Consider the following 27,375-nt stretch of genomic DNA (forward strand, 5'->3'; position numbering starts at 1 on the left):
GCAGTGCGATGTTCCACATGCTCCCATAGACTTGTATGGGGGTGCGTAAGCCGAGACTCACTGCCAAGCGCAGCATGCTACGATTCATTCCGCATGCTGATATGGCATGAGAAATCAATCGCAGATGGACACTGCCCTATAGTTCTGCACTAGAGTGAGAGCAGTCCGAAGTTTTATCAGAGTGCACTTGCCTGTGCAAAACACAAGTGGAACTGAACCCTTAGACACTTTTTTCCGCTGTAAGGGTACCTTCACACTTTAGCGATGCAGCAGCGATCCGACCAGCGATCTGACCTGGTCAGGATAGCTGCTGCATCGCTACATGGTCGCTGGTGAGCTGTCAAACAGGCAGATCTCACCAGCGACCAGTCCCCAGCCAGCAGCGACGTGCAAGCGACGCTGCGCTTGCACGGAGCCGGCGTCTGGAAGCTGCGGACACTGGTAACTAAGGTAAACATCGGGTATGGTTACCCGATGTTTACATTAGTTACCAGCGCACACCGCTTAGCTGTGTGTGCAGGGAGCAGGGAGCCGCGCACACTGAGCGCTGGCTCCTTGCTCTCCTAGCTACAGTACACATCGGGTTAATTAACCCGATGTGTAATGCAGCTACATGTGCAGGGAGCAGGGAGCCGCGCACACTGAGCGCTGGCTCCTTGCGCTCCTAGCTACAGTACACATCGGGTTAATTAACCCGATGTGTAATGCAGCTACATGTGCAGAGAGCAGGGAGCCGCGCACACTGCTTAGCGCTGGCTCCTTGCTCTCCTAGCTACAGTACACATCGGGTTAATTACCCGATGTGTACTGCAGCTACATGTACAGAGAGCAGGAGCCGGCAGCACAGGCAGCGTGAGAGCGGCGGAGACTGGTAACGAAGGTAAATATCGGGTAACCACCTTGGTTACCCGATGTTTACCCTGGTTACAGCTTACCGCAGCTGCCAGATGTCGGCTCCTGTTCTCTGCTCGCTTCATTTCGTCGCTCTCTCGCTGTCACACACAGCGATCTGTGCGTCACAGTGGGAGAGCGGCAATAAAAATAACGAACCAGGCTGTGTGTAACGAGCAGTGAAATCACAGCAGGGGCCAGATCGCTGCTCAGTGTCACACACAGCGAGATCGCTAATGAGGTCACTGCTGCGTCACAAAAAACGTGACTCAGCAGCGATCTCGCTGTGTGAAGCACCCTTTAAACTTTGGACATCATGAAACTAAGACGACACCTTACATTTGCTCAACGGTACCTTGCCATTGCGAGGCTTCAAGCAGGATGTTCTCAGATGGAAGTGGCCATTGAGCTTATAGTCATTAGCAAGATGCAACACAGAAACAGAGAGACTGGAAGAGTCACTGAAAAGCATAGAAGAATTAACCCGATGTGTACAGCAGCTACATGTGCAGAGAGCCGGAGCCGGCAGCACAGGCAGCGTGAGAGCGGCGGAGGCTGGTAACGAAGGTAAATATCGGGTAACCACCTTGGTTACCCGATGTTTACCCTGGTTACAGCTTACCGCAGCTGCCAGATGTCGGCTCCTGTTCTCTGCTCGCTTCATTTCGTCGCTCTCTCGCTGTCACACACAGCTATCTGTGCGTCACAGTGGGAGAGCGGCAATAAAAATAACGAACCAGGGCTGTGTGTAACGAGCAGTGATCTCACAGCAGGGGCCAGATCGCTGCTCAGTGTCACACACAGCGAGATCGCTAATGAGGTCACTGCTGCGTCACAAAAAACGTGACTCAGCAGCGATCTCGCTGTGTGAAGCACCCTTTAAACTTTGGACATCATGAAACTAAGACGACACCTTACATTTGCTCAACAGTACCTTGCCATTGCGAGGCTTCAAGCAGGATGTTCTCAGATGGAAGTGGCCATTGAGCTTATAGTCATTAGCAAGATGCAACACAGAAACAGAGAGACTGGAAGAGTCACTGAAAGGCATAGAAGAATTAACCCGATGTGTACAGCAGCTACATGTGCAGAGAGCCGGAGCCGGCAGCACAGGCAGCGTGAGAGCGGCGGAGGCTGGTAACTAAGGTAAATATCGGGTAACCACCTTGGTTACCCGATGTTTATCTTGGTTACAGCTTACCGCAGCTGCCAGACGCCGGATCCTGCTCTCTGCTCGCTTCATTTGTCGCTCTCTCGCTGTCACACACAGCGATCTGTGTGTCACAGTGGGAGAGCGCCTTTGAAGAAAACGAACCAGGGCTGTGTGTAACGAGCAGCGATCTCGCAGCAGGGGCCAGATCGCTGCTCATTGTCACACACAGCGAGATCGCTAATGAGGTCACTGCTGCGTCACAAAAAGCGTGACTCAGCAGCGATCTCGGCAGCGAGCTCGCTGTGTGTGAAGCACCCCTAACTTAAAAAGGGATTATCCACTACTGGGATCCCCCCTTTTAAGTGCTGCATAACTGAAAAGAATCTATACTTACCTGCCAGACCAGTGCCCTCTTTGGCTGGTCGGTGACATGCCACATAACTTCTATAGACAATCAGAGGCTGATGATTGGCTAAAGCCTTCACATATCAGTCCAAACAGAAGAAACACTACTCTTCTACAAGGCCAGACATATGAAGAAAGATGCAGATTGGCTGCAGCCATCATGTGACTTTCTGTATGTCAGGAGACCGGCAGGGGACACAGGGCAGAGAAGAGGAGCAGCGCTGGTCCAGGAGCCAAGTATAGATTATTTTTTCTTTTAATTTACGCAGCATTCAGGGGCCATTAATAAGTGGTCTTTCAGTAGTGGACAAACCCAGTAAATTAAAACGTAAGGCACATGCCTGGAAACCCAAACCCTCAAAGTGATACTCAAGACTAGAGCGAGTGTTTTATTTCCACATCTAAATGGTTCTGTGATTTCTAAAGGCACTGGGCAGGGAACGCAGGACTGTAAGGGAACCCGAGATAATCGGAGAGAAGAGCACCTTTATTCTTCACTCAGGCGTACCCTGTTAAATGCTAACTGTGAATGCCAAAAAAGCCAATATTCTTTATGCCCTGATGCCTAAGAAACACTCATTTGTTGTCCCAATAAAGGACAAGTCTAATAATAATAAAGTACATACCATACCTATATGTCCTACAAGTACATCTAATCAATACTAGTACAGTGTATGAGAATAAAAGGGAAAAAAAACAGTTATTAAAGTATCAGTATTAAAGGGGTTGTCCAACAAAGTACATTTTAATTAATGGAATAATAATAAGTTCCACAACTGAATGTGTTAAAAAAAGGTCCTGTCCTGAGTTAATCTCATAAAAGTGCTCCTGCTAGATACTGTGTAATGGCTGTGTCTGACTGTACAGGGACATGATCTGATTATACCACATCTCATGGGCCAGGGAGGAAGCAAAAAGTATACAAACAGGGCAGCATGAGATCACAGGTGATTCTTTCTGTGAGGTAAAACATTTCCCTTTCTGTTACGTTTTACCTCACAGAATAATTGGCTTTGATCTCATATTGTCCTGCCTGTAAACCCTAGTTTCCTCCATTGCCCAGGAGATGTGGTATGATCAGACCATGTCACTGTACGGTCAGACACAGCCATTACACAGTACATAACAGGGACACATATAAGATCTCGGTACAGGAACTTTAAAAAAAACTGTGAAACTTATTTTTATTCCTATATCTATTAATTAAAATGTACTTTGTTGGTGTGAAAACCCCTTTAACACTAGAAGTCCCAGAGAGGGGTCATTTAACATTTCTACCTTTGGAACCCAGAGACGGGTCGAATGACCTGAAGGATTTTAGCTAACATCCTATAATCACCGTCTTTTGTTCTCTAATTAAGGCCATTACTGTCGCACCACAGGAGGTTGTTGTTTTCCATTGAGTTTAGCCATTTAGTTTCTAGTTAGTTCTATTCAGTTTATTGTATTTGGTCATTTGACCCTCTTTCGGGACTTCAGGGGGGAGCTCGAAATTTCTGGGACTTCTAGTGTTAATGTGGTTTTAGCAAAACAGGTTATAACAATTTAACAGTGTGAAAAAAATATAAACATGTCAGGGGAAAATTGGACCTTCAGCAAAATCTTTTGCAAAGGCGCACAAGTCTTGTATTGCCCTGCAAAAACCTCAATAAAATCAGTTTTGAAATTGTTGATCATCAGCCACATTCTCCTAATTTGGCCCCATCTGAGAGAAGGCAGACTGTCAGTCATTCCATGTCTCACACCGGTAACGCCCCTGTTCATTTACAATAAGCACTGGAGGCAGATTGATTGCTAAGGGAGATCTATGTCCAGTCCAGCGATCTTAACAGCTCATTTACATATTAAAGTAAATGTGGACTTCTCTGGATTAAGACCGAATATATGAAGGTATCAGCGTTCTACGACCGACATGCCCATGTGGGCTTCCTAGGAGGGTGGATCCTACTTACAGATTCCCAGAATTGAAAGGTGATTTTGTTGAATAAAAAAATAGTATTAATTAAAAAAACACGTAGTTTCTTTTTCTAGGCTTGGCCAACCAAACATCAATACTCCCTCATATAAAGGCCCTTTATATATTTATTACTAAGGCAATGATATGTGTGATCTTCACTACTAGTAAAGGCCTACTGCCAGATACTGTACTGTACTCGATTCATATGGGAGTAGATCACAAATACACACAAGTGTACACAACGTTCCCCAGGCACAAAGCCGACTCCAAACAGGCTCCTTAATATTCACTTCTATATAAAGTGGTAAAATAAATACTGCACAAGTCACCAATTTTCTAAGCTAAATATATTTCTAAATGTGCTATTGACATGACTTTCTCACCAGATGTCTGTACCAATCCATCCAATCCACACAGGCAAAGAAATCAAACCATTTACGATAGATATTTCTGTTATTACGTGTTCATTTAGGATACCGAGGGACTGTCTGTGTGCGCCACAGACCGCATTTGGACTAATGTTAGCCATGCGCTAGTGAATCAGTTAAACCCCGCCTGCGGCCTGCCAATAGGTGTGCTGCGGCCCACAGATGTCTGTCAAATGCTTGCTCCTTGCTTCTAGTATTCTAATGTATTCACGTCTCTCAAGCACGAATACATTTGGAAACCTAAGCGTCAGCACTGGGGCAGAGCTGAGGAGAGCTTTTCAGCCCCTGCTTCGACGTGCAGCAGCGTGATGAGGTCACCACGCTGCTGACTACATAACTCTGCTGCTGGCGCCGCACAGGCAGCGGGTATGTCAGTCTTGGTAGGTGCGCCATGGAGGAGCTGTAGATTAAAAAAGTGTTCCAAGGCGCACACACCATAGGCTGTTTATTTGAAGATGGGCACAATACAGCGGGGAATAGAGGGGCGATATTATAAAAAGGGACAATTTCAAGAGATATTTTGAAAAAATCCTCTTCTAATACTTAAAACTTGCTCCTGGTGATGTATTCATGCACTGATGGTGGTTCTGCTGAAGTAATCATGTAAGTAACCCTTTAAAAAAAAAAATATAAGAGCCTTGGGATTGGTTCACCATGGCAATGTGGCCCTGGGACCAAAAAAAAGTAGATTTTGGGTACTCACCGTAAAATCTCTTTCTTGGAGCCTTCATTGGGGGACACAGGAAACCATGGGTGTATGCTGCTGGGACTAGGAGGTGACACTATGCAAATAAGAAAATTGACTCCTCCCACGTAGTATACACCCACTGACCGGAGCTGAGGAGATCAGTTTGTGTAAAAGCAGTACAAGGAGAAGCTTGAAATCTATAACATTCCGGATCCATTGAAGTCTTAGAAAAGGGCGGGTGCTGTGTCCCCCAATGAAGGCTCCGAGAAAGAGATTTTACGGTGAGTACCCAAAATCTACTTTTCTCTATCGCTTCATTGGGGGACACAGGAAACCATGGGACGTCCTAAAGCAGTCCCCAAGGGTGGGAAGAGAAAAACCCGAACACAGGGTTAGCAGAGACAAGATTCTTTGACCGGAACCTGGTCCTAGACCCCGTAAGGAACCCCTACCCGGCCGGGGGCCGAAGTACAGGAGAAGAGTTAGAGTACTAGGGAGTACTAAGAACTAGTGTAAAATGCGTGTGCTGGGGAATAGGATGATCAGGGAGAAACTGCATCCTCTGAAGTCTGTACCTAAGAAAGCTAAGGATCTAAGGCGACTGACAGCAATAGGTCGGGCTAAGAGAGAAAGAACTCGACAGACTCTGGTACTACGTTTGAGAGTGTAAGAATGAGCGAAAAACTAGGGCACCTGGTAGGGGCAGGAGCCAGAAAGCGGAGGCCAAAGGAGCCTTGGCCCCTTATTGCCGCAGGATGACTAAAAGGGAAACCGACTGCCTAAAAGGTTACAAGGGAGTCGGGATACTCGAGAAGCATGCAAGGGAATTCCGCCATAGGGGAACCTGACCCATTGGTTCCACAGCACCTGAGGAAAGTGATCTGACCCTAGTGGAAGAAACAGCCTGCGGGCGGGTAAAATAATACGGGAGATAATTCTCCTGTGTATGGAAGGGGTTCAGAGAACCTGTGAAGTTGGGAGAAAAATGACAAGGTTTAGGAGCCAAAAGAATTCCCAGGACCGATCTCCACTATAATATGGCAGACAGGAGGAGGGAATCCGAGCATCTACAATGACGTGACTGGGAAAAACTCGAACTCTGTAGTCGGGTACTGGGAGATCATTGCAGTGAATTATGGGAAGGAGAACCCCTATGGGAGAGGGCTCCTGAGAATGACAAAAAGGCACAAGACCTGGGATGTATGACCTGAAGTGGGAGAAGGAAGACCCTTTCGAGGGGGACTTCAAGAAAAGGCTCGGACTATGTCGTCGGCTTAAGCGCTAACCGACCAGGGGAGGGACGCCTATTCCTGGAAGGTGGCAAGGAAGATGGGAGAGTGACGGGAGAATGAATAAAACATTCTTATTATTATAAAACGCGTCATCACGTCATAACTAGAAGTGACGACGAGGGGAAGGAAATGAGCGAGAATATGTGAGTCTAAATGGTCTGGCAGGAACTCTGCTTGAAAAGTGCAGGGATGCACAAGTGACAGACCAAGCGGTAGACCGGACATGGAATCTGGAATGGCGGAGACTACGGAGAGATCTAGCCTATCTCCAAGAGCCATCTAGAATGGCTACGACGGAAGTGGGGCAGACCCGGGACAGAGGAAAAGAAGACCCCTCTTGGCCTGAAACTGAAGCAGGTCATGTCTAGGTGTTGGCGAAGACTGGTAGATCAGACGGGGACCACTCGCTGTAGTGTTGAGTGTTCGGGTGGAAACACCCAGTGGCCTGAGTAATCAGGGCTGCCTGGAGGATTCTGTTGCGGAAAGAGGACAGAAGACAAACATTGGAACCTACAACCTGTCCGGAAGAGTGAACCCAATGACTGGGCCATAAGGATACTAGAAGTCCCTTGGGGAGACTGGTCCTCCGTGGAATCGATGATTGGACGCTCCTGTGTCTGGTTCTTAACTTCATCTGTTGACTGAGAAGGGACTGAGGAATCTGAACTCTATCTGAAAGAGAGAATGTAAATAACGACCTATGGATTTGGACATGTACAGTACCTGGCCGGAACCCTAGTGGAGGGCGCAGCCAAGGCTGGTCTAAGCCAAAAAATAGGCGGATACCAGAAGTACTATGAACCGCCCGAGGAGGGTGGCAGGAAGTAAAAAACGGACATGCTGGTTAGCAGACAGAGCTGTACCCTGCTTACCTCATTTGGGAACCAAACTGACTGCTGCTTCAAGAAACAACGGTCAAGAGAGAAGAAGCCTTACCTCGTGGTTACCTTACATGCATGTGCGAGGTAGGAGAAGGTCTCGAGTCACTGGAAAGCGACCAAAAGAGAGCTGCTGCTGTGCCGCGTCATGGGGTCCGTGCTCTCTGCCGGGGGTGAAGCACACGACCCTCCGGTTAAATGTTCGCATGTAGCCTTACCTCAAGGTTACTCCAGACGTATGGATGCAGATCACTGGGAAGTGAGTAAATAGCTGGTGCAGGAAGGAAAGACAATGAACTGGTCCAAAGGACCCTGGGCTTACCTCCTGGTCACCTGAATGGGTGGTTTGAAGTAGGAGAGAGTCCTGGGTCACTGGGAAGCAACCGATTGACAGTTGCAACCCTGCCGCATCATGAAGTCCCTGCAGAGCCCAGTCCTCGCTTCAGTCGGAGATGAGGGAGATAGCTGACCCACTAGGTGACTCAGTCTGTTCGAATCACTGGGTCGAGAGTAGAGAAACACATACCTGTTACGGTATCCAGCCTCTGGTGTGGAGAAACGCTAGCCCTTGGGTAGCGGGCAGGATCATCGATCAAGAGTACTGGCACTGAATGTGACAGCTGCTGCCGTGGCGCCTCATGGGGCAGAGATGGATGGAGCTCTCGCCTCGGTCAGGGATGAGCGGAAAAGCTGAACAAAGCACTTAAGCCAGTTGCTGTATCTGGCTTCTGGTTCGGACAAGTGCTGGCCCAAAGGCTAGTGGCCAGGCTCATCAAATCACTGTCACGCTGTAGTCTACAGGTGTATATAAAAACGCTGGCACAAAAGATAGAGGTCACATGCAAGAAACCACTAGCACACCGCATGGTGGGTAGGTGCCTAGAGATACACTGGATAGTGGATGCTGGCACGGCTCATCAAATCATGCTGTAGTATGCAGGTGCGTATAGCCAAACAGGTACACAAGATAGGGGGCCCATTCAAGAAGCACTAGCACACCAGAAGGTGGGTAGGTACATAGAAACACTCTGGATAGAGGATACTGGCACCCTGGAAAATGGACCGACATATAGAGACATTGGCACACAAGCAAGTGGACAGATTTGTGGAACTGTCAATCTGGATGCTGGACATGGTGGTCTATATACAAAAAAATTCTTTTGTCTGCAGAAACAGACAGGTGCGATTAGAGACCTGACAACCCAAACAGTGGGTAGGTTCCCACAACACTGGTACAGTGGTGTAAACAGGTGCGTAAAGAAACACTGGCGCACTGAATAGTGAGCCGGCTCGAGAGGACACTGGTACACCTGAGTAAACAAATGCGTGTAGTAACGCCGGCCCACTAAATAGCGGGCATGATCCCAAAGGCACCTGGGTATTGGGGCAGACAGGCATGGCACAGACACTGGCACCTGGGTATTGGGGCACACAGACACTGGCACACTGGATAGTGGACAGGGACAGGAAAGCGCTGGCACGGAGATGTAGGCCAGTGCGTAGAGACGCTGACACACTGGATAGTGGACAAGCAGGAGGAAGACGCTGGCACACTGGATAGTGGGCAAGTACATGAAGACACTGGCACACAGGTGAAGACCACGGGCACACTGGTGTAGACCATTGCAAGCGAAACACTGGCACACTGGGTAGTGGACAGGCACATGGGAACACTGGCACACTGTATAGTAGACAGGTAAATGGAGACACTGGCACACTGGATAGTGGACAGGCTGAGGTTGAAAAAGTGGACGGGTCAATGACCCTGTGGTAGGCGGGTATATGACAGCAGATAGAACATGAGGAACATTAACCCACCAATAGTGACCCTACGTGAGGAACACTGACACACTAGGTAGTGGGAACAGGGAAGTGGATAGGACCACAGTACACTGGAATACCCCTAGAAATGAAGTGCGTGTAGGAGATTGGCATCTCGCACTTGAAGGGAGGGGCTGTTAATATTCCCGGACTGAAGTAGCTCTATAGCCATGTGCTATGTGTTAGAGGGGGGACAGCTCATTGTAAGTGAACTGCACCCGGAATCCGGGGTAGTGCTCATGGAGTAATAACGGGAGAGCCGGTTTTGCGGTATGCTTAACATTTGATTCTTTTTTTTTTTTTTTTTTACTTGCAGTCTTGCAGGGACCGGGAGTAAAAAAGTGAGGCGAGTGGTACTGGGCAGCCCGGAGCGATGACTGCGGGGGCCCTGAGTCGCACTGGCTGCCTGCGGGGGGGCGCTGAAGCTGCGGCGGTGGGGCTACTTACCGAGCCGGGAGGCTGGAAGTGCGGGCAGTAGTGACGTTCCCCGGGAGTCTCGGCGCAGGGAAGGGACGTCAGGCGCCGGGAAGGAGGGGGGCGGCGGTTGCACAGGGGAGCAGGAAGCATTTGAAAAGCCCGCGCGGGCTGAATTCCCGGCTGGGGACGTGGCCAGGAGAGCGCGCGGACACAGAGGGCCGCAATGAAGCCGGAGCTAAATTTTAAGGTAGGCCCCGGAGGGGATGCCGGGCCGCAATGGAGCCGGGGACGAAATTTTAAGGGTAGGCCGCCGGAGGAGACGCCGGGCCGCAGTGGAGCCGGGACCTAAATTTTTAAGGGTAGGCCGCCGGAGGAGACGCCGGGCCGCAGTGGAGCCGGGACCTAAATTTTTAAGGGTAGGCCGCCGGAGGAGACGCCGGGCCGCAATAGAGCCGGGGCCTAAATTGTAAGGGTAGGCCGCCGGAGAAGACGCCGGGCCGCAATAGAGCCGGGGGCTAAATTTTAAGGACAGGCCGCCGGAGGGGACGCCGGGCCGCAATGGAGCCGGGGGCTAAGGTTTGAGGATAGGCCGCCGGAGGGGATAGTGGACGCCACGGCAGGGGGGCCGGTCGGGGGAACGCAGGGAGGCCACGGAACCGGGGAAATGACTACCGAGGGGCCTAAGGTGAGGGGTTCTAGGGGAGATATGGGACCCCCTGACCCAGGTGGAAAAGACTGGGGTTTCTATACCCGGGATCCCTCCCCATAACCCGGGACGGGGAAGAGGAGGGGGGAGTGGAATACTTATCTGAGGTCCTGGCTTGTCTTGAGGTGATCCTGGATCCATCCTGGAAGGCGAGCGAAGACATCTCGACGGTCGTTCTGGGCATAGTCTAGGGGAGACCGGAAGGGTACCTCTCCATCCTGGGTATGGTCTTTGTCCTCCTACCCCACAATCAGGCTCGGGAGCGAGAGAGTTTGGGGAGGGGGGGCAAGGACCATCCACCTGTCCCTCTGTGCGGATGCCCCCCAAACAGTCTGGAGAGTGTTAGGGGGGTAGGGTCCTGCCAGACAGACACGGAGGACAACGGAAGTGGCGGACGGACCCCACTTCTGTGCGGCCGGTCTCTATGTGGCAGAGCAGGGTGAGCGATTACACCCTGTCGCCCGACGAGCTGTGTCTGAAAAACAAAGGGAAAAGATTAATAAAACACAACAATACAAACCTGAGGGGCTGAGAGCAGCCCCTGCGTGTCCAACCTCCTCGGACACTAAGCAAAAACTGATCTCCTCAGCTCCGGTCAGTGGGTGTATACTACGTGGGAAGAGTCAACTTTCTTATTTGCATAGTGTCACCTCCTAGTCCCAGCAGCATACACCCATGGTTTCCTGTGTCCCCCAATGAAGCGATAGAGAAATGTTGTGCACCCTTGCGTTAGACAGACAAGTGCATGGGAGCTGCACACAGAGACAGTCATGTCTGCAATAGTCAATCATCTGAACTTCGCATTAGACAAAGCCGAGCGATATCTAGTGCACATGCTGGTGCTAGAGAATGGGAAAAAAAAAATAATAATAATTAAGCGGGATATAACAGCATAAAACACAACTGCTTTGACCATTTAAAATGCAGTGTAAAACATGCACGTTTTTTGCCGTGTTTTTTCTTTTTCATTGGAATGAGTGAAAAACTGCAAAATATTTAAAGGGAACCTGTCAGGTGCAATATGCACGCAGAAGCACGAGCAGTTCTGGGTGCATATTGCTAATCCCTGCCTAACTGTCCCTTTATACACTAGGATAGATAAAGAGATCGTTAGAAAGAAGGGAATTTTGTTACTTACCGTAAATTCCTTTTCTTCTAGCTCCTATTGGGAGACCCAGACGATTGGGTGTATAGCTACTGCCTCCGGAGGCCACACAAAGCATTACACTAAAAAGTGTAAGGCCCCTCCCCTTCTGGCTATACACCCCCAGTGGGATCACTGGCTCACCAGTTTTAGTGCAAAAGCAAGAAGGAGGAAAGCCAATAACTTGGTTAAACAAATTCACTCCGAGTAACATCGGAGAACTGAAAAACCGTTCAACATGAACAACATGTGTACCCGAAAAAACCCAAAAATCCCGAAGGACAACAGGGCGGGTGCTGGGTCTCCCAATAGGAGCTAGAAGAAAAGGAATTTACGGTAAGTAACAAAATTCCCTTCTTCTTCGGCGCTCCATTGGGAGACCCAGACGATTGGGACGTCCAAAAGCTGTCCCTGGGTGGGTAAAGAAATACCTCATGTTAGAGCTGCGAAGACAGCCCTCCCCTACGGGGAGGCAACTGCCGCCTGCAGGACTCTTCTACCTAGGCTGGCGTCCGCCGAAGCATAGGTATGCACCTGATAATGTTTGGTGAAAGTGTGCAGACTCGACCAGGTAGCTGCCTGGCACACCTGTTGAGCCGTAGCCTGGTGTCGCAATGCCCAGGACGCACCCACGGCTCTGGTAGAATGGGCCTTCAGCCCTGATGGAACCGGAAGCCCAGCAGAACGGTAGGCTTCAAGAATTGGTTCTTTGATCCATCGAGCCAGGGTGGCCTTAGAAGCCTGCGACCCTTTGCGCTTACCAGCGACAAGGACAAAGAGTGCATCCGAACGGCGCAGGGGCGCCGTGCGGGAAATGTAGATTCTGAGTGCTCTCACCAGATCTAACAAATGTAAATTCTTCTCATACCGATGAACTGCATGAGGACAAAACGAAGGCAAAGAGATATCCTGATTAAGATGAAAAGAGGATACCACCTTCGGGAGAAAACTCCTGAATGGGGCGCAGCACTACCTTGTCCTGGTGGAAGACCAGGAAGGCAGCATTGGAAGACAGCGCTGCTAGCTCAGACACTCTCCGAAGAGATGTGATCGCTACCAGAAAAGCCACTTTCTGTGATAGTCTAGAAATTGAAACCTCCCTCAGAGGCTCGAAGGGCGGCTTCTGGAGGGCAACTAGTACCCTGTTCAGATCCCATGGATCTAACGGCCGCTTGTACGGGGGTGCAATATGACAAACCCCCTGCAGGAACGTGCGCACCTTAGTAAGTCGTGCTAGACGCTTCTGAAAAAAGACGGATAGCGCCGAGACCTGCCCTTTAAGGGAGCCGAGCGACAAACCTTTTTCTAACCCAGATTGCAGGAAAGAAAGAAAGGTAGGCAATGCAAATGGCCAGGGAGACACTCCCTGAGCAGAGCACCAGGATAAGAATATCCTCCACGTTCTGTGGTAGATCTTAGCGGACGTGGGCTTCCTAGCCTGTCTCATGGTGGCAACGACCCCTTGGGATAATCCTGAAGACCCTAGGATCCAGGACTCAATGGCCACACAGTCAGGTTCAGGGCCGCAGAATTCCGATGGAAAAACGGCCCTAGGGACAGTAAGTCTGGTCGGTCTGGTAGTGCCCACGGTTGGCCGACCGTGAGATGCCACAGATCCGGATACCACGCCCTCCTTGGCCAGTCTGGGGCGACGCGTATGACGCGGCTGCAGTCGGATCTGATCTTGCGTAGCACTCTGGTCAAGAGTGCCAGAGGTGGAAAAGCATAAGGGAGCCGGAACTGCGACCAATCTTGCACTAAGGCGTCTGCCGCCAGAGCTCTGTGATCGCGGGACCGTGCTATGAAGGTTGGGACCTTGTTGTTGTGCCTGGACGCCATTAGGTCGACGTCCGGCCTTCCCCAGCGGCTACAGATTTCCTGAAACACGTCCGGGTGAAGGGACCATTCTCCTGCGTCCATGCCCTGGCGGCTGAGGAAGCTGCTTCCCAGTTTTCTACGCCGGGGATGTGAACTGCGGATACGGTGGAGGCCGTGGCTTCCACCCACATCATAATCCGCCGGACTTCCTGGAAGGCTTGCCGACTGCGTGTCCCCCCTTGGTGATTGATGTATGCCACCGCTGTGGAGTTGTCCGATTGAATTCGGATCTGCTTCCCTTCCAGCCACTGTTGGAAGGCTAGTAGGGCAAGATACACTGCTCTGATTTCCAGAACATTGTCTGAAGGGTGGACTCCTGCTGAGTCCACGTACCCTGAGCCCTGTGGTGGAGAAACACTGCTCCCCACCCTGACAGACTCGCGTCTGTCGTGACTACCGCCCAAGACGGTGGTAGGAAGGATCTTCCCTGTGATAATGAGGTGGGAAGAAGCCACCATTGCAGAGAGTCCTTGGCCGTCTGTGAAAGGGATACTTTCCTGTTCAGGGATGTTGACTTCCCGTCCCATTGGCGGAGAATGTCCCAATAAAGAGGACGCAGATGAAACTGCGCAAACGGAACCGCCTCCATTGCCGCCACCATCTTCCCGAGGAAGTGCATGAGGCGTCTTAAGGAGTGCGACTGACCGTGACGGAGAGTCTGCACCCCGGTCTGTAGTGACCGCTGCTTGTCCAGCGGAAGCTTCACTAGCGCTGAGAGGGTATGAAACTTCATGCCAAGATACGTTAGTGATTGGGTCGGTGAAAGGTTTGACTTTGAGAAGTTGATAATCCACCCGAACGTCTGGAGAGTCTCCAGCGCAACATTCAGGCTGAGTTGGCATGCCTCTTGAGAGGGTGCCTTGACAAGTAGATCGTCCAAGTAAGGGATCACAGAGTGTCCCTGTGAGTGCAGGACTGCTACCACTGCCGCCATGACCTTGGTGAACACCCGTGGGGCTGTCGCCAGACCAAATGGCAGAGCTACGAACTGGAGATGTTCGTCTCCTATCACAAAACGTAGAAAACGTTGGTGCTCTGTAGCAATCGGCACGTGGAGATAAGCATCTTTGATGTCTATTGATGCTAGGAAATTTCCTTGAGACATTGAGGCAATGACGGAGCGGAGGGTTTCATCCGGAACCGCCTGGCCTCCACGTGCTTGTTGAGCAGTCTTGGGTCCAGAACGGAACGGAAAGAGCCGTCCTTTTTTGGCACCACAACCAGATTGGAGGAAAACCGTGTCTTGTTCCTGAAGAGGAACAGGGATTACCACTCCTTCTGCCTGCAGAAGAGCATCGGCTCGGTGGGGAGGTGGGGACGTGCTGAAGAATCGAGTCGGAGGACGAGAACAGAACTCTGTCCTGTGCACGTGGGCACAATGTCCCTCACCCACCGGTCTGTGACCTGTGGCAGCTAAATGTCGCCAAAGGCGAGCGAGTCTGCCATCAACCGCGGATGCGGAGAGATGAGAGAGCTGAGAGTCATGAGGAGACCGCCTTGGTAGCGGTTCCTCCGGCTGCCTTCCTTGGGCGTGATTGAGCCCCCGGAAGCTGAGCCCCTCTGAGGCTTTTCAGCTCTTTTGGACGAGGACAATTGGGACCTGCCCGAGCTTGGGAAGGACCGAAACCTCGACTGTCCTTCCAGGACAGCATTAATAGGGTAAGTCGCAATGCAGACATTGCGAGGTTACGGACGCCCCTGCGGTACAAATGTACATATGCTCAAGACCAGCTGTGCAAGAACAGCTGAAAAGCTTAGGGTGCCCATACGGCTGTAAATGCCGGAGCAACCGACACGCCGATAGCCTCATAGACAGATTTCAACCAGAGTCCATCTGTCTAGCATCTTCAAGTGAAGTCCCATCTCCACTGCAACTATGCTCTAGCCGCAAGCCTGGAGATTGGAGAATCCAGCTTTGGACCCTGGGTCCCGCGCTTGACCACGTCAGGGGGAAAAGGATAACGTGTATCCTTAATACTTTTGGAGAAAACGCTTATCTGGTAAGCGTGGTGTTCCTGGACTGCTTCTCTGAAGTCAGCGTGGCCAGAAAAATACTCAATATACGTTTGAGCTACTGAAATGGGACTTCTCCTGCTGTGAAGCTGACTCCTCCGCTGGGGGAGCTGAGGGAGAAAGATCCAACATTCCATTGATGGACGCTATAGGATCATTCCTTATGGCGTCACCATCCGGAGTATCCGGATTGAGAACGGTGTCAGGATCAAAGTCCTGATGAGCTACGTCTGCCTCATCATACAGAGAGCCTCCTGGGACCCCCCCGGAGCACCGATTTTATTCCCAATGAGGGTGGCCAGGGAGCAATGATCCAGATTGCCCATGGCCTGTCCGGACTGCAAGTCTCTATCCCATTGCAACTCCATCCCTGTCCTTGGACAGGGTTGACAGGTGGTTCCTTTGGCCACGTCTAATAGAGACCCCGGCTGACCAAGTGCTACAGGGGAGCATTGCACACAATGGGGTTCAGTGCCGTGGAACAGTATCACATGCAGTAAAAACAGCATCGAAAGCCTGTGTTGCATATATGCTGCTGCCGGCTAGCCATCTAGGATATAGAGCCAAGAATGGCGACCGTACAGTGCAATGTATAGCATACAAGCATAAAGTACAAATGAACACCGCAGCACATGCAATACAAGCAGCATAGAAAGCCTGTGCCTTGGCACCCCTGCTTTTCTGCTGCTGTAGACTAGCCATCTAGGGGAATATAGCCCAGAATAGCGACCATACAGTGCAATGTATAGCATACAAGCATAAGTACAAATGAACACTGCAACCCCTGCAATACAAGCAGCATAGAAAAAAACCTGTGCCTCAGCACCCTTGCTTTTCTGCTGCTGTAGTCTAGTCATTCCAGGCGAAAATAGCCCAGACTAGCGACCGTACAGTGCAGTGTATAGCATACAAGCATAAATACACATGACACTTCAGTACATGCAATACAAGCAGCATGGAAAGCCTGTGCCTTAGCACCCCTGCTTTCCTGCTGCTGATGTGTCGCCATCTAAGAGGGCATATAGCCAAAAATAGCGACCTATGTATAAAATACAAATGGACAACTGCGGTATTTAGTGGGGTCAGCACTTCAGGTGCCGCTTACCGCCCGCCTATAAGCGGGTGTGTGGTCGCCCTAGTCCTGTGCCTGGTTGCCCAGAGTCCGATCTCTCAGCTCGGACTGCAGGAATGGCTGCCGGCGTCTTCTCCAGCTCGTGTGGGTAGGGGCGGGCCGTGGGCGTGCCCCCAAGTCAGAGCGGGAAACCGGCGTCCCACAGTGTCCAGTGAGAGGGCTGGAGCATGTAAATAAGGCTCCAGCCCTCGGCGCTGCCGATTGTACAGCGTCTCTCCCCTACCCTGATTGACAGGGTGGGGGCGGGAACGAAGCGGAGCTAGGCCGCAAAAGCCGGGGACTGGATTTATAAGCGCCGCCGCCGTAAAAGCGTGGTCGGCGCTAAGTCCCCGGCGCACTACAAGTCCCAGCCGCGCCGCCGCTCCCGGAGCGTCCGGCGCGGTAGTTCCCCATACATAAAGTCACTCAGCTAGGCTGCAGTGACTGTAACCCTTTACTGTCCCCGGCGCACTAGCACACCCAGCAAGTCTGGAGTGTGCTGTGCCTGTGTGTACGGGGACACAGAGTACCTGAATGGTGCAGGGCCATGTCCCTGAACGGTACCCAGCTCCGTATCCAGCAGGTTCAATGGGTCTGTGGATGGAGCCCGGCCTCAGGGCTTTGGGGCCGGTAAGATCCCACTTCCTCAGAGCCCCTCAGGGGGATGTGGAAGGAAAACAGCATGTGGGCTCCAGCCGCCGTACCAGCAATAGGTACCTCAACCTTACAAACCACCAGCGGGGTAAGAAGGGAGCATGCTGGGGGCCCTATATGGGCCCTCTTTTCTTCCATCCGATATAGTCAGCAGCTACTGCTGACTAAACAGTGGAGCTATGCGTGGATGTCTGACCTCCTTCGCACAAAGCAGAAAACTGGTGAGCCAGTGATCCCACTGGGGGTGTATAGCCAGAAGGGGAGGGGCCTTACACTTTTTAGTGTAATGCTTTGTGTGGCCTCCGGAGGCAGTAGCTATACACCCAATCGTCTGGGTCTCCCAATGGAGCGCCGAAGAAAAGTATTTCTAAATATCCGTTATGTTATGCTAATGAGCGCAGGAACTAGTCGCAAGGGCATTATATCCCTGCAAATAATCCCACAGGGGTGTGCTAACATGCTATTCAATGCCCTTTGGCTAGTATCATCAGTGGCGACGTGTGTACCTGTGTTTGTTGTCATCGCCTCAGACGCCGGCCAGTGAGCATCATCAGAGGTCACGGCACTTCTGGTCATGCGCACTATGAAGCTGGGTGTAAGCGTCCTGGCTTCAGAGAGGTCTAGTGCGCATGACCGGAAGTGCGTGGACTTCTGATCATGCGCACTGAGCCTAAACCCGGCGTCTGAGGCGGTGACAACAAACACAGGCAGGGCGTCACCGACGATGACGATATGCAATGGGCATTGAATAGCAAGTTAGCACGCCCCTGTGGATGTCCTAACATGTTAACCCCTTCAGCCCCCAGCCTGTTTTCACCTTAAAGACCCAGCCATTTTTTGCAATTTTGACCAGTGTCACTTTGACAGGTTATAACTCTGGAACACCAACGGATCCTGGCGATTCTGACATTGTTTTTTCGTGACATATTGTACTTCATGTCAGTGGTAAATTTAGGCCGATATGTTTTGCGTTTGTGAAAATTTCGGAAATTTGGCGAAAATTTTGAAAATTTCGCAATTTTCAAGATTTGAAATTGTATGCCCATAAATCTGAGAGATATGTCACACAAAATAGTTACTAAATAACATTTCCCACTTGTCTGCTGTACACCAGCGCAATTTTTGAAAAAAAAAATTTCCGTTAGGAAGTTAGAAGGGTTCAAAGTTAATCAGCAATTTCTCATTTTTCCAGCAAAATTTACAAAAAAAATTTTTTTAGGTACCACATCACATTTGGAGTGATTTGCGAAACCTAGGCGACAGAAAATACCCAAAACAGACCCCATTCTAAAATCTGCACCCCTCACTCTGCTCAAAACCACATCCAAGAAGTTTATTAACCCTTTAGGAGCTTCACAGCAACCAAAGCAATGTAGAAGAAAAAATGAAAATTTTACTTTAACACAAAAATGTTACTTTAGCCATAAAAATTAGTATTTTCTTTGTCGCTCCATTGGGAGACCCAGACAATTGGGTGTATAGGCTATGCCTCCGGAGGCCGCACAAAGTATTACACTAAAAGTGTAAAGCCCCTCCCCTTCTGCCTACACACCCCCCGTGCTCCCACGGGCTCCTCAGTTTTTTGCTTTGTGCGAAGGAGGCAGACATGCACAGCACAGCTCCACAGTTTAGTCAGCAGCAGCTGCTGACTATGTCGGATGGAAGAAAAGTGGGCCCATATAGGGCCCCCAGCATGCTCCCTTCTCACCCCACTCTTGTCGGCGGTGTTGTCAAGGTTGAGGTATCCATTGCGGGTACGGAGGCTGGAGCCCACATGCTGTTTTCCTTCCCCATCCCCCTCAGGGCTCTGGGTGAAGTGGGATCCTATCGGTCTCCAGGCACTGAGACCGTGCTCCATCCACAACTCCTGGGAGCCTGCTGGATAGGAGCTGAGTATCGTTCAGGGACATGGCCCTGCTACTTGGAGGTACTCTGTGTCCCTGTGGGGACCGCGCACAGCAACACTCCAGCATTGCTGGGTGTGCTAGTGCACCGGGGACCGCGGCGCTGATCGGGTTAATGTGCCATTACACACTCAGCGTCGCTGAGTGTGTTTATGTAGGGGGACTACCGCACTACCGCCGCCGCCATGTTTTAACACTGCGGCGCGGCTGGGACTTGTAGTGCGCCGGGGACTTCCGCGCAGCCGCGCTTATTACTTGAGTACCCGGCTTGTACGGCCTAGTGTTTCCTCCTCCCGCCCACAGCCCTGACAGGCAGGGGTAGGGCGGGACGCTGTACAGACGTGCAGCAGTGAGGGCTGGAGCATGCTTTGCATACTCCACCCCCCTCACTGTGCACTGTGAGGCACCAGTTCCCGCACTTTCTGGGTCACGCCCACGGCTCCCTCATCTCCTCAGGACGCCGGCAGCCATTCCTGTCAGCTCCTCGGACGCTGCAGAGGGGGACAAATTCTGGGAGACCCAGGCAGGGATTATGGTGGCCTCACAACCGTTTTAATCGGGTGGTAAGCAGCACCTGTGGTGCTAGCCCCAGTGTGCATAAGTGTAATTATATGTTTATGATATTTTACACTGTATAGTGCACAGTTGCTTTCTGGCTATATTCCCTATTGTGTTACTCAGGGAAGACATAGCATGGCGCCCACAAAAGGCAGGGGTGCCAAAACACAGGCTTACTATGCTGCCTGCGCCGCATGTACGACGCCGCTAACGGCAGGTTCCACTGACCCTCACTGTGTGCACTGCTCGGCCCCTGCTGCACTTACTCAGCCGGAGCCTCTGCTAGGGGGGCCCAGGGGGCTCCACCTGCTGACACTGTCCAGGTGACAGGGACGGAGTTTGCAGTCTTTAAGGATAAACTCTCTGAGACTATGGCTAAGATACTAGAAGCCTTGCAGTCCAGACCGGTATCTCAGCACAGGGACTCTGTTGAATCATTGTTCCCTGGCCCCCCTCAGTTGGACCAACAATGTCCCCCCGGGGATTATCATAGAAACCTGGCTGAGGGCTCTGACACAGACCCCAGTCCCAGACCGACTAAGCGAGCTCGCTTGGCAATTCCCTCGACATCATCATATTGTTCAGGGTCTCAGCGAGGGGAATCTCTGGTTGATGACGCGGAGGTAGCTGATCAGGATTCTGATCCTGAGGCCGCTCTCAATCTTGATACTCCTGACGGGGACGCAATAGTGAACGATCTTATTGCGTCCATCAATAAAATGTTGGATATTTCTCCCTCAGCTCCTCCGGTGGAGGAGTCAGCTTCTCAGCAGGAGAAATTCCGTTTCAGGTTTCCCAAGCGTACACCGAGTATGTTTCTGGACCACTCTGATTTCAGAGAGGCAGTCCAGAATCACCATGATTGTCCAGATAAGCGTTTTTCTAAGCGCCTTAAGGATACACGTTATCCCTTTCCCCCTGACGTGGTCAAGGGTTGGACTCAGTGTCCCAAGGTGGATCCTCCAATCTCCAGACTGGCGGCTAGATCCATACTTGCAGTTGAAGATGGGGCTTCACTCAAAGATGCCACTGACAGACAGATGGAGCTCTGGTTGAAATCCATCTATGAAGCTATCGGCGCTTCTTTTGCCCCAGCATTCGCAGCCGTATGGGCGCTACAAGCTATATCAGCAGGTCAAGCGCAAATTGACGCAGCCACACGCACTTCCGCGCCGCAGGTGGCGTCCATAACCGCTCAGACGTCAGCAATGGCGTCTTACGCTATTAATGCTGTCCTGGACTCTGCGAGCCGTACGGCGGTTGCATCCGCCAATTCGGTGGTACTCCGCAGGGCCTTGTGGCTACGGGAATGGAAGGCAGATTCTGCTTCCAAAAAGCGCTTAACTAGTTTGCCAATTTCTGGCGACCGATTGTTTGGCGAGCGTTTGGATGAAATCATCAAACAATCCAAGGGAAAGGATACATCCTTACCCCAGCCCAAACCGAACATACCCCAACAGAGGAGGGGGCAGTCGAGGTGTCGGTCCTTTCGGGGCGCGGGCAGGTCCCAATTCTCCTCGTCCAAAAGGCCTCAGAAAGATCAAAGGAACTCTGATTCATGGCGGTCTAAGTCACGTCCAAAAAAGACCACAGGAGGTGCCGCTACCAAAGCGGCTTCCTCATGACTTTCGGCCTCCGCAATCTGCATCCTCGGTCGGTGGCAGGCTCTCCCGCTTTTGCGACACCTGGCTGCCACGGGTAAAAGACCGCTGGGTGAGAGACATTCTGTCTCACGGTTACAAGATAGAGTTCACCTCTCGTCCCCCGACTCGATTCTTCAGGTCATCCCCGCCTCCCGAGCGAGCCGAGGCTCTTCTGCAGGCGCTGGGCACTCTGAAGGCAGAAGGAGTGGTGGTCCCTGTTCCTCTTCAGCAACAGGGTCACGGTTGTTACTCCAACCTGTTTGTGGTCCCAAAGAAGGACGGGTCTTTCCGTCCTGTCCTGGACCTGAAACTGCTCAACAAACACGTAAAGACCAGGCGGTTCCGGATGGAATCCCTCCGCTCCGTCATCGCCTCAATGTCCCAGGGAGATTTCCTTGCATCGATCGATATCAAAGATGCTTATCTCCACGTACCGATTGCTCCAGAGCACCAGCGCTTCTTGCGCTTCGCCATAGGAGACGAACACCTGCAGTTCGTGGCACTGCCGTTCGGCCTGGCAACAGCCCCACGGGTTTTCATCAAGGTTATGGCTACTGTAGTAGCGGTCCTCCACTCTCAGGGTCACTCGGTGATCCCTTACTTGGACGATCTCCTGATCAAGGCACCCTCTCAAGAGGCATGCCAACACAGCCTCGACGCTACTCTGGAGACGCTCCAGAGTTTCGGGTGGATCATCAATTTTCCAAAGTCAAATCTGACACCGGCCCAATCGCTGACATATCTTGGCATGGAGTTTCATACCCTCTCAGCGATAGTGAAGCTTCCGCTGATCAAGCAGCAGTCGCTACAGAAGGGGGTACAATCTCTCCTTCAAGGTCAGGCACACCCCTTGAGGCGCCTCATGCACTTCCTGGGGAAGATGGTGGCAGCAATGGAGGCAGTCCCTTTCGCGCAGTTTCACCTGCGTCCTCTTCAATGGGACATCCTTCGCAAATGGGACAGGAAGCCGACGTCCCTCGACAGGAACGTCTCTCTCTCTCAGGCGACAAAAGCTTCCCTTCGGTGGTGGCTTCTTCCCACTTCATTATCGAAGGGGAAATCCTTCCTACCCCCATCCTGGGAGGTGGTCACGACGGACGCGAGTCTGTCAGGGTGGGGAGCGGTTTTTCTCCACCACAGGGCTCAGGGTACGTGGACCCGGCAAGAGTCCTCACTTCAGATCAATGTTCTGGAAATACGGGCAGTGTACCTTGCCCTGAAAGCGTTTCAGCAGTGGCTGGAAGGCAAGCAGATCCGAATTCAATCGGACAATTCCACAGCGGTGGCATACATCAACCACCAAGGCGGCACACGCAGTCGGCAAGCCTTCCAGGAAGTCCGGCGGATCTTGATGTGGGTGGAAGCCACGGCCTCCACCATCTCTGCAGTTCACATCCCGGGCGTGGAAAACTGGGAAGCAGATTATCTCAGTCGCCAGGGCATGGACGCAGGGGAATGGTCCCTTCACCCGGACGTGTTTCAGGAGATCTGTTGCCGCTGGGGGGTGCCGGACGTCGACCTCATGGCGTCCCGGCACAACAACAAGGTACCGACGTTCATGGCACGGTCTCAAGATCCCAGAGCTATGGCGGCAGACGCCTTAGTTCAGGATTGGTCGCAGTTTCAGCTCCCTTATGTGTTTCCTCCGCTGGCACTGTTGCCCAGAGTGTTACGCAAGATCAGGGCCGACTGCCGCCGCGTCATCCTCGTCGCTCCAGACTGGCCGAGGAGGTCGTGGTACCCGGATCTGTGGCATCTCACGGTCGGCCAACCGTGGGCACTACCAGACCGACCAGACTTGCTGTCTCAAGGGCCGTTTTTCCATCTGAATTCTGCGGCCCTCAACCTGACTGTGTGGCCATTGAGTCCTGGATCCTAGCGTCTTCAGAATTACCTCAAGAGGTCATTGCCACTATGAGACAGGCTAGGAAACCAACGTCCGCCAAGATCTACCACAGGACGTGGAAAATTTTCCTGTCATGGTGCTCTGCTCAGGGTTTTTCTCCCTGGCCTTTTGCCTTGCCCACTTTTCTGTCCTTCCTTCAATCTGGACTTGAAAAGGGTTTGTCACTCGGCTCCCTTAAGGGACAAGTCTCAGCGCTCTCTGTGTTTTTCCAGAAGCGCCTAGCCAGACTTCCACAGGTACGCACGTTCCTGCAGGGGGTTTGTCACATCGTTCCTCCTTACAAGCGGCCGTTAGAACCCTGGGATCTGAACAGGGTGCTGGTGGCTCTTCAGAAACCACCATTCGAGCCAATGAGGGATATTTCTCTCTCACGCCTTTCGCAGAAAGTGGTCTTCCTAGTAGCAGTCACCTCTCTTCGGAGAGTGTCTAAGCTAGCAGCGTTGTCGTGCAAAGCCCCTTTCCTGGTGTTTCACCAGGACAAGGTGGTTCTGCGTCCAGTTCCGGAATTTCTACCCAAGGTGGTATCCCCTTTTCATCTCAATCAGGATATCTCCTTACCCTCTTTTTGTCCTCATCCAGTTCACCAATGTGAAAAGGATTTGCACTTGTTAGATCTGGTGAGAGCACTCAGACTCTACATTTCTCGTACGGCGCCCCTGCGCCGCTCGGATGCACTCTTTGTCCTTGTCGCTGGCCAGCGTAAAGGGTCACAGGCTTCCAAATCAACCCTGGCTCGGTGGATCAAGGAGCCAATTCTCGAAGCTTACCGTTCTGCTGGGCTTCCGGTCCCCGCAGGGCTGAAGGCCCATTCTACCAGAGCCGTGGGCGCGTCCTGGGCTTTGAGGCACCAGGCTACGGCTCAGCAGGTGTGTCAGGCGGCTACCTGGTCGAGCCTGCACACTTTCACGAAACACTATCAGGTGCATACCTATGCTTCGGCAAATACCAGCCTAGGTAGACTAGTCCTTCAGGCGGCGGTTGCCCACCTGTAGGAAGGGGCCGTTTTACGGCTCCATTACGAGGTATTATTTTACCCACCCAAGGACTGCTTTTGGACGTCCCAATTGTCTGGGTCTCCCAATGGAGCGACAAAGAAGAAGGGAATTTTGTTTACTTACCGTAAATTCCTTTTCTTCTAGCTCCAATTGGGAGACCCAGCACCCGCCCCTGTTTTTTTGTGTACACATGTTGTTCATGTTGAATGGTTTCAGTTCTCCGATATTCCTTCGGATTGAATTTACTTTAAACCAGTTTATAATTTTTTCCTCCTTCTTGCTTTTGCACCAAAACTGAGGAGCCCGTGGGAGCACGGGGGGTGTATAGGCAGAAGGGGAGGGGCTTTACACTTTTAGTGTAATACTTTGTGCGGCCTCCGGAGGCATAGCCTATACACCCAATTGTCTGGGTCTCCCAATTGGAGCTAGAAGAAAAGGAATTTACGGTAAGTAAACAAAATTCCCTTCTTTACAAGGGTATCAGGAAAAATGCATCATAAAATGTATCGTGCATTTTCTCCTGAGTACGCAGATACCTCATATGTGGTGGAAATCAAATGTTTGGGCACACGGCAGGACTCGGAAGGCAAGGAGCGCCATTTCACAGCAAAATTGGTTGGAATTATTAGCGGACGCCATGTTGCGTTTGGAGACCCCCCTGAGGTGCCTAAACAATGGAACTTTCCCATAATTGACCCCATTTTGGAAACTAGAGCCCTCAAATAATTTTTCTAGATGTTTGATGTGCACTTTGTACCCCTGGAGGCTTCACAGAAGTTTATAACGTTGAGCCGTGAAAAGAAAAAAAAAAATTTTTAACCACAAAACTGTTGCTTCAACTAGGTAGCTTTTTTTATCACAAGGGTATCAGGAAAAAATGCACCATAAAATGTATTGTGCATTTTCTCCTGAGTACACAGATACCTCATATGTGGTGGAAATCAAATGTTTGGGCACACGGCAGGACTCGGAAGGCAAGGAGCGCCATTTCACAGCAAAATTGGTTGGAATTATTAGCGGACGCCATGTTGCGTTTGGAGACCCCCCTGAGGTGCCTAAACAATGGAGCTCCCCCACAATTGACCCCATTTTGGAAACTAGACCCCTCATGGAATTTATCTAGCTGTTTAGTGAGCACTTTGAACCCCTGGAGGCTTCACAAACGTTTGTAATGTTCAGCCGTGAAAATATTTTATTCTTTTTTTTACCACAAATTTGTTTTTTTCAAACAGGTAGCTTTTTTTTCACAAGGGTATCAGGAAAAAATGCACCATAAAATGTATTGTGCAATTTCTCCTGAGTACACAGGTACCTCATATGTGGTGGAAATCTATTGTTTGGGCGTACGGCAGGGCTCAGAAGAGAAGGAGCGCCATTTCACAGTAAAATTGATTGGAATTATTAGCAGACGCCATGTTGCATTTGGAGACCCCCTGAGGTGCCTAAACAATGGAGCTCCCCCACATCTGATCCCATTTTGGAAGCTAGACCCCCCCCATACAAAAATTAGTTTGGCGAAATAAAAAATACAGACATCAGTAAAAAAAAAAAAAAAAATATGAGCGCCTGCCACTAAGACCAGTGCCAAACGTGAGAGCAATACACGAGTCTCGCATCGCATCATCCACTCCAGTCTGGAAGCGAGCAACTGCGCTGGATAATGCGATGCAAGAGGGCGGGGCGGCAGATGAGAAAGGGCGCAGCGGATGGAAGATGGGAAAGGGCGCAGCGGATGGAGGAGCGGCAGAGGATGGGAAAGGGCGCAGCGGATGGATGATGGGAAATGGCGCAGCGGATGGAGGAGCGGCGGAGGATGGGGGGGGAGGGAGGTGAGATGGGGATACCTACCTTACAGGATGGATCTAGGCAGCAGGATCACAGCAGACAGAAGAGGCAGCAGATGAAGGAAGCAACAGATTGAGGAGTGTGAGAGGGGGCAGTAGATGAAGAGGATGGGAGAGAGCAGGCAGCAGATCGGGGAGGGGGGCAGAGTCTGATGGGAGAAAGAGATGGCACATGGAGGAGGGGGGGCCCCGGGGGGAGGGGGGCCCCCAGAACATAGAGGCCCCCAGAACATGGAGGGGGGAGGGTGGCTTGCAGCACATGTGGGGGGAGGGTGGCTTGCAGCACATGTGGGGGGAGGGTGGCTTGCAGCACATGGAGGGGGAAGAGGTGTAGTGGCAATTGAGAAGGGGCAGCCGATGAAGGAGGCGGCGGCGGCCGATCGGGAACAGTGGGGGCCGATTCGGGGGCAGCAGCGGCTGAAAAAGGTGGGTGCGACGGCGGCGGGGACAGTGGCGAGCGTGGCGGCGGGGACAGTGGCGGGCAGGGCGATCGGGGACAGCGGTGGATCGGGAGCAGCGGCGGGGCGATCGGAGATAGCGGTGGGGCTGGCGGTGGCGATCGGAGCCGCGGCGGGGCTGGCGGTGGCGATCGGAGCCGCGGCGGGGCTGGCGGTGGCGGGGCGATCGGAGACAGCGGCGGGGCAGGCGCTGGCGGGCGGGGCGATCGGAGACAGCGGCGGCGCGATCGGAGACAGCGGCGGGGCGATCGGAGACAGCGACGGGGCGGGCGGGGCGATCGGAGACAGCGGCGGGGCGATCGGAGACAGCGGCGGGGCTGGCGGGGCGATCGGAGACAGCGACGGGGCTGGCGGGGCGATCGGAGACAGCGACGGGGCTGGCGGTGGCGGGCGGGGCGATAGGAGACAGCAGCGGGGCTGGCGGGGCGATCGGAGACAGCGGCGGGGCTGGCAGGGCGATCGGGGACAGGGGCGAGCGGCGGGGGCAGCAACTTACCGATGGGCACCCGCAGAGACCGCTCTCCTCGGCTTTCAGGGACGGACACAGGTCACCGGCACCAGATCCACGGTGATTGGAGAGATCGGTCACAAGACCGGTCTCTCCAATCAGAGCTGGGGTAGGGTGAAGCAC

General features: G+C 52.0%; 1 protein-coding gene across 1 annotated transcript in view; it reads right to left on the bottom strand.

The window, feature by feature from the left end:
* Positions 1-27,375, bottom strand: part of CEP41 (centrosomal protein 41) — a 125,048-nt gene that overhangs the window by 79,122 nt on the left and 18,551 nt on the right. The gene's annotated exons all lie outside the window — the stretch shown is intronic.

The sequence above is a fragment of the Anomaloglossus baeobatrachus genome, chromosome 4 (assembly GCF_048569485.1).
Source record: "Anomaloglossus baeobatrachus isolate aAnoBae1 chromosome 4, aAnoBae1.hap1, whole genome shotgun sequence".
NCBI lineage: Eukaryota > Metazoa > Chordata > Amphibia > Anura > Aromobatidae > Anomaloglossus > Anomaloglossus baeobatrachus.